The sequence below is a fragment of the Ranitomeya imitator genome, chromosome 7, assembly GCF_032444005.1.
Source record: "Ranitomeya imitator isolate aRanImi1 chromosome 7, aRanImi1.pri, whole genome shotgun sequence".
Taxonomy (NCBI): Eukaryota; Metazoa; Chordata; class Amphibia; order Anura; family Dendrobatidae; genus Ranitomeya; species Ranitomeya imitator.
In genome coordinates this window covers 22,717,546-22,731,616 of record NC_091288.1, presented here as the reverse complement: position 1 = coordinate 22,731,616, position 14,071 = coordinate 22,717,546, and the positions used below count along the sequence as shown (strand labels likewise).

Below are 14,071 nucleotides of genomic sequence, written 5' to 3'. Positions count from 1 at the left end.
GTAGACGGCGGGAGCAACAATGCTAGGCGGACCCTTGTTGGTCTACCTAGGCTGTGCAAATCTGTCAGGAACGATAACGTGCCAGACACACACAAAAAAAAACGAGTCTTCTTCCAGCCGTCGCCGGTTACACACAGGAGAACGTTTTGTTTGATGCTAACCTGAACCGAGAATCTTTTTGCGAAATTAGAAAAGAGAGAACTTAAATACAATATTTAATTAGGAAGAATGAAATAATTATCCTCCATTGCTCGGCGTTATCAGGTTGTATTTGCTAAAACATCAAACGTGCAGTAATTATACGATGGCGCACGCACCTCGCTACTCAGTGACAACTTTTTGTAATTGTTACGTTGGGAAATTAATACTAACCGTATATTTAATTAGGTTAGGTGGAAGTGCCGGTAACGCTGGAATACAAAGCTTAGAGAAAAAAAAAGTTCAGGTAGAACAGAAAACTGGAGATGAGACAATCGATCCAATTTGCTTTAAATTTTCATTTGAAAAATTAAAAAATAGATTGGACCTAATTTTTTTTTGCTGGCTTCAAGTTTGCTTGATTGTTTTTAGAGCTGGAAAGGAGTTTTTTTTAAAAAAAAATCATTATGCGTACCTCACCCTACTCCTGCTCTGGTGCTGAAGCTTCCCACCTCCGATGGCTCCCGTCAAAAGAGGCCAACACATTAATGTCATGTGACACCTAGTGAGCACCAGAAGTTCCAAAGAGTGCAGAAAACTCAAGACAGAAGAGAAAAATGAAGCTGGAGGGAGCTAGTGAACCAATGAAGTATCGGGCACATTGCTCCAGTGCCTGGACAAGTGATGGGCAAGTCGAGTATAATTTTTTTTATTTTTAAATCATTCCATTTATTGTCACAAAATCCAGCTAACTCACCAGCAGGTGCATGGATCACATGGTCTGTGTGCAGCAATAGTAAAGAGCTGAATTTCCTTGCTCTTCCATTTATTGTGTTTTAGCGAGACTTCATAACATAATAATCAGTTTTGAATAGCAATTTGATTCACGTTGAATGCATTCACTGTGAATTGAATTTCCTGACCAAACATGAGCAAGTCTGGCGAATTAAATTTCACCAGGTTCGATCATATTTGTAGACCGCTATTAAGTCTCCTCTTAGCCTTCTTTTTGCGACAAGACAATCGCATACAAGACAAGACTTCTCCCGTGCTTCCCCCCTACTCTGGAACTCTCTACCCCAACATATCAGACTCTCACCTACTGTGGAAACCTAAAAAATGAACCTGAAGACCCACCTCTTCCGACAAACCTGCAACCTGTAGTAATTATCAATTCACCAAACCACTGTATACTCACCCATCCCTTGTAGATTGTGAGCCCTCGCGGGCAGGGTCCTCTCTCCTACTCTACCAGTCGTTACTTTTATTCTGTAAGATTACTGTTCGCTTTTATGTAAAGCGCAATGCAATAAATGGTGCAATAACAATAATAAATAATAATAAGAGGAGACTTAATAGCTGTCTACAAATATCTGAAGGGCTGTCACATTGTAGAGGGATCATCCTTATTCTCATTTGCACATGGAAACACAAGAAGCAATGGGATGAAACTGAAAGGGAGAAGATACAGATGAAATATTAGAAAAAACTTTTTTACAGTGAGTGGAACAGGCGGCTACGAGAGGTGGTGAGTTCTCCTTCAATGGAAGTCTTCAAACAGAGGCTGGACAGACATGTGTCTGAGATGGTTTAGTGACTCCTGCATTGAGCAGGGGGTGGGTCACGATGACCCTGGAGGTCCCTTCCAACTCTACCATTCTAAGATTCTATCCCGAACAGAAGACTGTGATAGGATAAACTAAAGACAGATTAGCACTTTTTAGTAAATTCACGAGTCTTCAAGGTTTACAAAATACCAATGTAAAGAATTCCCTTTTATTTGCAAAGTTAAAATCCATTTACAAATTACAAAAAATTATATGTAAACTACATCTAAAACTATGGGACCCAGGCGTGACTGCTAGCTCTGCATTCTCTATTGCAAACTCCCAAATTAAGAGAACATATAAACTCAAAGAAGATGTTCCGCTGCTCCTAGTTCTTAGAGGGATTGTCCCAAAGTGTAATATAATGAACTATCTGCAGGAAATGATGTAAAATCACAAACCAATTATTACTTACCGGTCAGATTTAGTGCATATGCTCAGTTGGTCCTGGACGGTCATTTCTGGTCATGCAGTGATGACATATCCAATGTACCATGGCTGCTGAAGCCAATCACTGGCCTCAGTGGTCACATGACGCACATCCCATCATCACTGTTGAGGCCAGTGATTGGTTGCAGAAAATGTACACAAATACCCGTGCAGATCGGTTTATCATTTTATAATAATTCTTGCAAGAAATTTAATGTGCCATACTCCTAATTTAACATACTTTTTAACAACCCCTTTAGGATGCTACAAATATTGCATGTTTAGATCAATTTGCAGTTATGGAGTCTTTTCTTAACATATTAAAGAGTCTGAATGATTGCCCAGAATTAAAACAAGGGCTTATAAATATTCTTTTGAGAAACCAGAGACCGTTAATCCTGGAGACTAGACTGTAGAGGACGTTTATTTATACCACCTCCAAAAGGACAAAGTTACTAACCAGGTCTAACCAGGGATTTGTACAGAGGTTGTATAATGCTCTCAACATGTGTATTAAAAGAGGTCTGGATACACATGATGAGAGCATTATACTGCCTCTGTACAAATCCCTAGTTAGACCGCACATGGAGTACTGTGTACCGTTTTGGGCACCGGTGCTCAGGAAAGATATAATAGAACTAGAGCGAGTACAAAGGAGGGCAACAAAATTAATAAAGGGGATGGGGGGAGCTATAATACCCAGAGAGATTAGCAAAATTAGGATTATTTAGTCTAGAAAAAAGAAGACTGAGAGGCGATCTAATAACCATGTGTAAGTATATAAGAGGAAAACACAATACAAATATCTCTCTGAGGATCTGTTATACCAATTAATGTGATGGTCACAAGGGGGCATTCTCTGCGTCTGGAGGAGAGAAGGTTTTTCCACCAGCATAGATGAGGATTCTTTACTGTTAGGGCAGTGAGAATCTGGAATTCCTTGCCTGAGGAGGTGGTGATAGCAAACTCAGTCGAGGGGTTCAAGAGAGGCCTGGATGTCTTCATGGAGAGTAACAATATTGTATCTTACAGTTATTAGGTTCTTTAGAAGGACGTAGATCTGGGGATTTATTCTGATGGAATATAGGCTGAACTGGATGGACAAATGTCTTTTTTCAGGATTGCTAACTATGTTACTATGTTACTAATCCTGCTCCAAATTTATTAAGTGCAAACTTAGATTAGTTAGCAGTAAATGGTGTTAAAGTTATTATTGTAGCTCATGCTACAAAATTTCCCACCACTTTATTGCTTCTAAAATTTGGTGCTTAAAGTTACAATTTAATCCACACCCCTTTGCTCTAAGCCACACCAAATTTTTATCCAAGACAATACCCCTTGCCAACTGAGCATCTTAAGTGCATGATAAATAGGACTACAACCAGATGCAAAAGTATAGGCCAAAGTTTTTCCAAAATGTAACTCATTTTCCATCAAAATTGAAGTGTGCTTGTGACAAAATGTATTCAATTCAAAAACTAGCCGTACCGAAAGAATCGCGCCTTCACCTGCATTCATAGGCCTAGAGAGTCAGTATGAAGAAATCTGGCGGTCTTGTTCATTAGGTTGCCCGATCTGCCCTTTTAAGACAAATTTTTGTCCTCTCTTCACAAAACCTGCTGTCAGAGACATATAGAAAGTATAACCCAGAATACAAAGTTCCTGTCCCGCTGCACACACCACTTTTTTTTATTCAGCATGCAAGAACTTAAACATCTGGCTGATAGAACAATGGTCACGACTGGGCAGTCATAAAAAAAAGTAATAACTGAATGTAACAAAACTTGCTAGGACAAATACCTAAGCCTGTGAGGGCAAAATCAAATCCAATTTTCTTTTGTTGGGGTTTGAATTGGAGAATATCCCATCAAAACTGCTTTAAAGCCACTTCTTCTCATTGATCATCAGCTGCATTGTGTGTCAAATTCCGCAACTGACGTCAATAAAGACTTTGACTTAGATGTCGACGGAGGGGGCCAAGCTTCCCATAGTAGCATCTCCATAAACTTCATGTGCGTGTCAGCACGAGCGGTGGTCATCAAGTGACCTCCCTTTACATGCAATCAAGTTGATTGTTTAGACATGATCAATTACCAGCTCCCTTCTGCTCCCCCTCGTTCTTTTTAACACTCTCCGAACACAAGACACAAGCGTACAAGAACGTACCAGTCACCAAGAAACAATGACAAGAATAGACAAAGAACCCGTTGGCTTTACTGTCACTTTAAAGAACGAGGGCTTTGCATTGTTAAAATGTGTCAGATATTTGGAAATGTCCCTCTCGCCGTGGCGCCACACCCCCTGCGTGCCCTTATAATAAAATTGGTTTTACTCCTGATTAAATCATTTTCTCCTCTCCCACTACCATACTTTTCATAATGGACCTGTGTACTCTACAGCTGGCGTTCTTCCCATGACACCAATTCTTACTTTATCTTTTAAGCACTTTGCAGCTAGGATCTCATGCAGAGGGCTTATGTTTTGTTAAGAGCTTCGTTCCTACAGAAATAGCTGAACACATGTTCTAAAAAATGTTGTACAATTTATTGCTTGAAACACATTTAGAAAATGCAAAAGTAGCTATGTCGTAATGGGGGAAAGCGCACAACGATGTGCGACTTGATCAATGGGTTTATTGGGTTGGGGATGAATACGATCTGTCACTCATGTGATGACTGCAGTCAGATACACATCTTTATGTAAAAAAAACAGCTAAATCATAGAGTCTGGAATCCTGTGAACCAAGCTGTAACTCGAAGCTTTGGGGCCGTCAGTTATTATGTGTCATACAGAGAACTAGTTTCCTTATATTGGACAATCTCATGGGCTATAATTAGTTTTATCCTACAGAGTAGCAAATTTTTCAATTTTTTGGTGGTTTAGGAGCAACATGGGACGAGCTCTGAAGGAAGTGGTACCTGTACTGACCGCAGTCCCTAAGCTCAACACAACACTAGAAGTAGCCGTGGGATGCTCCTGACACTCCCTAGGCACTCGTCACAGCCTGAGAACTAACTACCCCTAAAGATAGAAACAGGAAAACTATCTTGCCTCAGAGAAAATACCCAAAGGATAGATAGCCCCCCACAAGTAATGACTGTGAGTGGAGAGGGAAAAGACATACACAGAATGAAACCAGGATGTAGCACAGGAGGCCAGTCTAGCTAGATAGATAGGACAGGATGGAATACTGTGCGGTCAGTATAAAACACTGCAAAAATTCCACAGAGTTTACAAAAATCTCCACACCTGACTAAAGGTGTGGAGGGTAAATCTGCTTCCCAGAGCTTCCAGCTTCACTGAATTAATTCATACTGACAAGCTGGACAAAACATAGAAAGCACAGAACGGATAAGTCCACAACCTGTGGACAGAAAATAGCAAGCAAGGACTTAACTTTGCTGAACTGGTCAGGAAAACAGGGAAACCCAAAAGAGATGTGAATCCAACCAGGAACCATTGACAAGTGGCATTGGCTGAAGGGAAGAGCCAGGCAAAAATAGCCGAGCAGAAAGACAATCAGTGGAAGCAGCTGCAGACTGCTAAATCCAAGGAGCAGCCATACCACTTAAAACCACCGGAGGGAGCCCAAGAGCAGAACTCACAAAAGTGCCACTTACAACCACCGGAGGGAACCCAAGAGCGGAATTCACAACACATACCAAGGTATGTGAACCCGGAATCTCCACCTTCAGGACTTATCCGGGGAGCAGGGATAGACTAGGGAACCCCGAGTTCTAGGGATCTGGTTATCGTCCAAAGTCCCAATGCCATCGTGACAGTAACTTCTTGATATAGGAGCATAGCAAGGTACGTGAACCCGGCATCTCCACGTTCAGGAGTTATCCATTGGACAGGGATAGACTATGGCACCCCTAGTTCTACAGACCTGGTTAGTGCCCAAAATCCCAACACCATCAGGACCGTACCTCTCTTACGCAAAACTAATCACTATCACAATATCCTATGCAGCTCCAAAAATATCAGCTATAATAAATACAGGTAAAAAGCTTCAAATGTATACAGACGGTCCTGGAATTTATGGTCTCTTGGTATGGTTTTATGTCACCGGAGCCCAACATATTGGTGCAACCGGCCCCCTTACCGATTTGTGCTCTTTTCTTCTTTCGCTTTTTAGGACTAAAGTGGAAGTTGTGTGTCTTCAGTTTTTCTCTGGTTATGGAGAAAGGCGGAAATTGGGCAGCCTATGTGATGGGGCTCAACAATAGCCTCATGGCCAGCCTCTGTGACTTGGACACCCTATTATTTTTTAAACTGTTTGTAGTAATTCAAAACTTTTTTTCATAGTTTTCTTTTTTCCTTTGTGATAATCCACTCACACTATGATTCCATCAATCAATGTAGGGAACACCCTGAGCTATCCATATCCCATTACTTGTAGCTAATGCTTTACTTGCTGCTTCAAACTCTATCCTAAAATCCGGCGTGATCCTACATTTGGTAGCGGCTGACAGTTCCCCACTTTAGAAGGATTTCCAGAGTCAATAGGGGTCTCATTTGTGGTTTATTAACTCTTCAAATGCACTTATATAGTTATATAACGATTAACATATGGGAACTGTTGGGACTGTGGTGGATATTGGCATGAATTTTGGACAACTTCCATAGATATACTGTATGCAAAATGCTTGAACAGAAGATTAAAACACAAAACAAATGATAACTTAAATTATCACAACATATTAACACATTGGCACAAGTCATCACATGTAGGGATTTGCTAGTGTCTGACCATGTTGTCTTTTCCGATCCACCATGAAAGGTTCTCATTAGTCTTTGTGTGACCGTCATTACTCAAAAAGACCAAAGTGATGTTTGTGATGCAGCTGAATTTGCAAAAATGTGCAAGTAATTTTGTTTGAAAGGGTTTTTTTTTTCTTTATCACATGGGAAAACACTTATCACTCTGTTGGATCAAATCGTACATGAAGAACTTCCTCCTGATTTTGTCTGAGACAGGAGGATAAGGTAAACACATGGCGGGGAGAAAGAAAGATTAGATATAATCCTGTTATTTCCTTTCCTTTTTTATCCAGTAAATGACCCATATAAATGGAAAAAAAGTTTTTAAAATTTTAGAATTTCGAAAAAAAATATTTGTTTTAATTGGTAAATAGGGAAAACCTGATCTTGAGAAGTGGATATTTACTTTCTTTCTTACAAGAAATGGCGGTCACATTGTGATCATCAGGCCCATGGGCCTAAAGGTCAGAACATAATGTAGCAAACTTCATATCCCATTCACCAGATGAATGGCTTTATGTCACTGGTGCAGAGGCATGGTTTCAATAAAGGAAAAAAAATGTTTCTCTGGTATCTCTCATGATTTCTTAGAGAGAAAATTAAATTTCTCTTGCGGATATTTAGGAGTTTAGGTGTGTCAAGCACTGTCTGATCTGGACCCATCTTAATTAACTCCTCTGAAGGCCCATGTAGGTGCTTCAGGGAACTATATGGATAGCATGGACTTGGTTGCAGCAATTGGTGGAATATCTAAATGAAACTTAGAGAATGATGCAAATGTCAAGTGACCACAGGCGGTAGCCATGGCCGGGCTGCTGCTCCATAACGCTCTGGCCATGTCCCAGTGTGCTGTCAGGTGTGGGGTGCATCACACTCACTTGTATGCCCCAGGCATCCGCTGTCTCCAGGACTCCATCTTTAGGAGTCGCCGGCCGCACACAACTCCAGGGACACCAAGTTCATCAGACTGTAGCATGTGGGATAGGGCACAGCACTTCTTGTTCCTTATTTCCTTAGTACAACACATCTTCAGCCCTAACATTCATTCCTCCTGTACCATCCCAAAGCCCACGGGATCCAGGGATTTACTGCCCAGCTCACCCGTGGTCCATCACCTTCCTTTAACATGGTTCTGTGTCACTCTTCCCCTGTGAACCAGAGGACGCAATGTGCCCTTTAGCCCCTATGTTGGGTCTCTCTTGAGCTCCTGATTTTGCCGGAATGTCCGCATGGGATTCTAGTATGGTCTCCCACTGCCTTAAATGATAGGTACATGCTGACCCTAGAAACCTACTGCACTTGAACTTTACCTTGTCACTGTACTTCCTTTTCTGAGTCCCTACCAGGAAGTGCCAACCCATCGGCGCCCCTCGATCATATGAAAGAGGCGCCGATGGGCGGAGTTTGTGATGGGATTCTGGTGTCCATGCTAAATGCCGCTATTAGATATTCACAGTGGCATTTAACATGTTAACAGCCGAGGGTGAATGGCGACTCAACTCATTCCATCAGATGAGCTGTCACGTGCCTGAAAAGATGTGGGCTCAGAGCCGGAGCCCACTTTAAAGACGGGGAGGCGACCTATGATATGCCTATACCTCATAGGTCGTAAAAGGGTTAATGTTTTATTTTTTTGGAGAATTAACAAGAAGCAAGAAAAGAGACTGAATAAAAGGAACTGAACTATATTGCTAAGTATATATATATATATATATATATATATATATATATATATATATATATATATTTGCAGAAATAAAAAACTTTTTTTTTTCTGAACAACCCCTAAATATTAAAATTTTAACTGCAGGTAGCCAACACTAGAGGAAGCTCTCTGCATACAGAGATACATGATTAGATTTTGCCTGCAGCCACAACTAGGGGGAGCTCCCTGTATACAGAGATACATGATTAGATTTTGCCTGCAGCCACCACTAGGGGGAGCTCCCTGTATACAGAGATACATGATTAGATTTTGCCTGCAGCCACCACTAGGGGGAGCTCCCTGTATACAGAGATACATGATTAGATTTTGCCTGCAGCCACCACTAGGGGGAGCTCCCTGTACACAGAGATACATGATTAGATTTTGCCTGCAGCCACCACTAGGGGGAGCTCTGTTATGTTTGCTAATGACAGGTGTTATGAAGGCAATCCAGAAACACAGTGTGCTTAGCGATCAGAGCGCACACAGTGATCTGACAAATACCCAAAAATACAAGAACGAGCTCTGAGACGTGGAAACTCTGTAGACTGCACACCTGATCCTATCCTAAACACAACTAAAAGTGGCTGTGGATTGCGCCTAACAACTACCTAGGCAACTCGGCACAGCCTAAGAAACTAGCTAGCCTGAAGATAGAAAAATAGGCCTGACTTGCCCCAGAGAAATTCCCCAAAGGAAAAGGCAGCCCCCCACATATAATGACTGTGAGTAAGATGAAAAGACAAAACGTAGGGATGAAATAGATTCAGCAAAGTGGGGCCCGATATTCTAGGACAGAGCGAGGACAGTAAAGCGAACTTTGCAGTCTACAAAAAACCCTAAAGCAAAACCACGCAAAGGGGGCAAAAAAAACCCCACCGTGCCGAACTAACGGCACGGCGGTACACCCTTTGCGTCTCAGAGCTTCCAGCAAAACAAAAGACAAGCTGGACAGAAAAAAAGCAACAAAAAAAGCAAAAAGCACTTAGCTATACAGAGCAGCAGGACACAGGAACAATCAGGAGAAGCTCAGATCCAACACTGAAACATTGACAAGGAGCAAGGATAGCAGCATCAGGCGGAGTTAAGTAATGAAGCAGCTAACGAGCTCACCAGGACACCTGAGGGAGGAAGCTCAGAAGCTGCAGTACCACTTGTGACCACAGGAGTGAATTCAGCCACAGAATTCACAACAGTACCCCCCCCCTTGAGGAGGGGTCACCGAACCCTCACCAGAGCCCCCAGGCCGACCAGGATGAGCCGCATGAAAGGCACGAACAAGATCGGAAGCATGAACATCAGAGGCAAAAACCCAGGAATTATCTTCCTGAGCATAACCCTTCCATTTAACCAGATACTGGAGTTTCCGTCTAGAAACACGAGAATCCAAAATCTTCTCCACAATATACTCCAATTCCCCCTCCACCAAAACCGGGGCAGGAGGCTCAACAGATGGAACCATAGGTGCCACGTATCTCCGCAACAACGACCTATGGAATACATTATGTATGGAAAAGGAGTCTGGGAGGGTCAAACGAAAAGACACAGGATTGAGAACCTCAGAAATCCTATACGGACCAATAAAACGAGGTTTAAATTTAGGAGAGAAAACCTTCATAGGAATATGACGAGAAGATAACCAAACCAGATCCCCAACACGAAGTCGGGGACCCACACGGCGTCTGCGATTAGCGAAAAGTTGAGCTTTCTCCTGGGACAAGATCAAATTGTCCACTACCTGAGTCCAGATCTGCTGCAACCTATCCACCACAGAATCCACACCAGGACAGTCCGAAGACTCAACCTGTCCTGAAGAGAAACGAGGATGGAACCCAGAATTGCAAAAAAATGGAGAAACCAAGGTAGCCGAGCTGGCCCGATTATTAAGGGCGAACTCAGCCAACGGCAAAAAGGACACCCAATCATCCTGGTCTGCAGAAACAAAACATCTCAGATATGTTTCCAAGGTCTGATTGGTTCGTTCGGTCTGGCCATTAGTCTGAGGATGGAAAGCCGAGGAAAAGAATAGGTCAATGCCCATCCTACCACAAAAGGCTCGCCAAAACCTTGAAACAAACTGGGAACCTCTGTCAGAAACAATATTCTCAGGAATGCCATGCAACCGAACCACATGCTGAAAGAACAAAGGTACCAAATCAGAGGAGGAAGGCAATTTAGCCAAGGGCACCAGATGGACCATTTTAGAAAAGCGATCACAGACCACCCAAATGACTGACATCTTTTGAGAAACGGGAAGGTCAGAAATGAAATCCATCGAAATATGTGTCCAAGGCCTCTTTGGGACCGGCAAGGGCAAAAGCAACCCACTGGCACGAGAACAGCAGGGCTTAGCCCTAGCACAAATCCCACAGGACTGCACAAAAGTACGTACATCCCGTGACAGAGATGGCCACCAGAAGGATCTAGCCACTAACTCTCTTGTACCAAAGATTCCAGGATGACCAGCCAACACCGAACAATGAAGTTCAGAGATAAGTTTATTAGTCCACCTATCAGGGACGAACAGTTTCTCTGCTGGACAACGATCAGGTTTATTCGCCTGAAATTTTTGCAGCACCCGCCGCAAATCAGGGGAGATGGCAGACACAATGACTCCTTCCTTGAGGATACCCGCTGGCTCAGATAAACCCGGAGAGTCGGGCACAAAACTCCTAGACAGAGCATCCGCCTTCACATTTTTAGAGCCCGGAAGGTACGAAATCACAAAGTCGAAGCGGGCAAAAAATAACGACCAACGGGCCTGCCTAGGATTCAAGCGCTTGGCAGACTCGAGATAAGTCAAGTTCTTATGATCAGTCAATACCACCACGCGATGCTTAGCTCCTTCAAGCCAATGACGCCACTCCTCGAATGCCCACTTCATGGCCAGCAACTCTCGATTGCCCACATCATAATTACGCTCAGCCGGCGAAAACTTCCTGGAAAAGAAAGCACATGGTTTCATCACTGAGCAATCAGAACCTCTCTGTGACAAAACCGCCCCTGCTCCAATCTCAGAAGCATCAACCTCGACCTGGAACGGAAGAGAAACATCTGGCTGACAACACAGGGGCAGAACAAAAACGACGCTTCAACTCCTGAAAAGCTTCCACAGCAGCAGAAGACCAATTAACCAAATCAGCACCCTTCTTGGTCAAATCGGTCAATGGTTTGGCAATGCTAGAAAAATTACAGATGAAGCGACGATAAAAATTAGCAAAGCCCAGGAACTTTTGGAGACTTTTCAGAGATGTCGGCTGAATCCAATCCTGGATGGCTTGGACCTTAACTGGATCCATCTCGATAGTAGAAGGGGTAAAGATGAACCCCAAAAATGAAACTTTCTGCACACCGAAGAGACACTTTGATCCCTTCACAAACAAAGAGTTAGCACGCAGGACCTGAAAAACCATTCTGACCTGCTTCACATGAGACTCCCAGTCATCTGAGAAGATCAAAATGTCATCCAAGTAAACAATCAGGAATTTATCCAGATACTCACGGAAGATGTCATGCATAAAAGACTGAAACACAGATGGAGCATTGGCAAGTCCGAACGGCATCACTAGATACTCAAAATGACCCTCGGGCGTATTGAATGCAGTTTTCCATTCATCTCCTTGCCTGATTCTCACCAGATTATACGCACCACGAAGATCTATCTTAGTGAACCAACTAGCCCCCTTAATCCGAGCAAACAAGTCAGATAACAATGGCAAGGGATACTGAAATTTAACAGTGATCTTATTAAGAAGGCGGTAATCAATACACGGTCTCAGCGAACCATCCTTCTTGGCTACAAAGAAGAACCCTGCTCCCAGTGGTGATGACGATGGGCGAATATGTCCCTTCTCCAGGGATTCCTTCACATAACTGCGCATAGCGGCGTGTTCGGGCACGGATAAATTAAATAATCGACCTTTAGAGAATTTACTACCAGGAATCAAATTGATAGCACAATCACAATCCCTATGCGGAGGTAGAGCATCGGACTTGGGCTCTTCAAATACATCCTGATAATCAGACAAGAACTCTGGGACCTCAGAAGGGGTGGATGACGAAATCGACAAAAATGGAACATCACCATGTACCCCCTGACAACCCCAGCTGGATACCGACATGGAATTCCAATCCAATACTGGATTATGGGTTTGTAGCCATGGCAACCCCAACACGACCATATCATGCAGATTATGCAACACCAGAAAGCGAATAACTTCCTGATGTGCAGGAGCCATGCACATGGTCAGCTGGGCCCAGTATTGAGGTTTATTCTTGGCCAAAGGTGTAGCATCAATTCCTCTCAATGGAATAGGACACCGCAAAGGCTCCAAGAAAAACCCACAACGTTTAGCATAATCCAAATCCATCAGATTCAGGGCAGCGCCCGAATCCACAAACGCCATGACAGAAAACGACGACAAAGAGCATATCAAGGTAATGGACAGAAGGAATTTGGACTGTACAGTACCAATGACGGCAGACCTAGCGGACCGCTTAGTGCGCTTAGGACAATCAGAAATAGCATGAGTGGAATCACCACAGTAGAAACACAGACCATTCAGACGTCTGTATTCCTGCCGTTCAACTCTAGTCATAGTCCTATCGCACTGCATAGGCTCAGGTTTAACCTCAGGCAGTACCGCCAAATGGTGCACAGATTTACGCTCGCGCAAGCGTCGACCGATCTGAATGGCCAAAGACAAAGACTCATTCAAACCAGCAGGCATAGGAAATCCCACCATGACATCCTTAAGAGCCTCAGAGAGACCCTTTCTGAACAAAGCTGCCAGCGCAGATTCATTCCACTGAGTGAGTACTGACCATTTCCTAAATTTCTGACAATATACTTCTATATCATCCTGACCCTGGCACAAAGCCAGCAAATTTTTCTCAGCCTGATCCACTGAATTAGGCTCATCGTACAGCAATCCGAGCGCCAGGAAAAACGCATCGACACTACTCAATGCAGGGTCTCCTGGCGCAAGAGAAAATGCCCAGTCTTGAGGGTCGCCGCGCAAAAAAGAAATAATAATCAAAACCTGTTGAATAGGATTACCAGAAGAATGAGGTTTCAAGGCCAGAAATAGCTTACAATTATTTTTGAAACTTAGAAACTTAGTTCTATCTCCAAAAAACAAATCAGGAATAGGAATTCTTGGTTCTAACATAGATTTCTGATCAACAGTATCTTGAATTTTTTGTACATTTATAACGAGATTATCCATTGAAGAGCACAGACCCTGAATATCCATGTCCACACCTGTGTCCAGAATCACCCAAATGTCTAGGGGAAAAAAAAAAAAGTGAACACAGAGCAGAGGAAAAAAAAAAAATGATGTCAGAACTTTTTCTTTCCCTCTATTGAGAATCATTAGTTGGCTCCTTGTACTGTTATGTTTGCTAATGACAGGTGTTATGAAGGCAA

At 43.0% G+C, this 14,071-nt stretch overlaps 1 protein-coding gene across 1 annotated transcript in view; it reads right to left on the bottom strand.

The window, feature by feature from the left end:
• ARHGAP15 (Rho GTPase activating protein 15) overlaps window positions 1–14,071 on the bottom strand; it is a 696,217-nt gene that overhangs the window by 140,374 nt on the left and 541,772 nt on the right. The gene's annotated exons all lie outside the window — the stretch shown is intronic.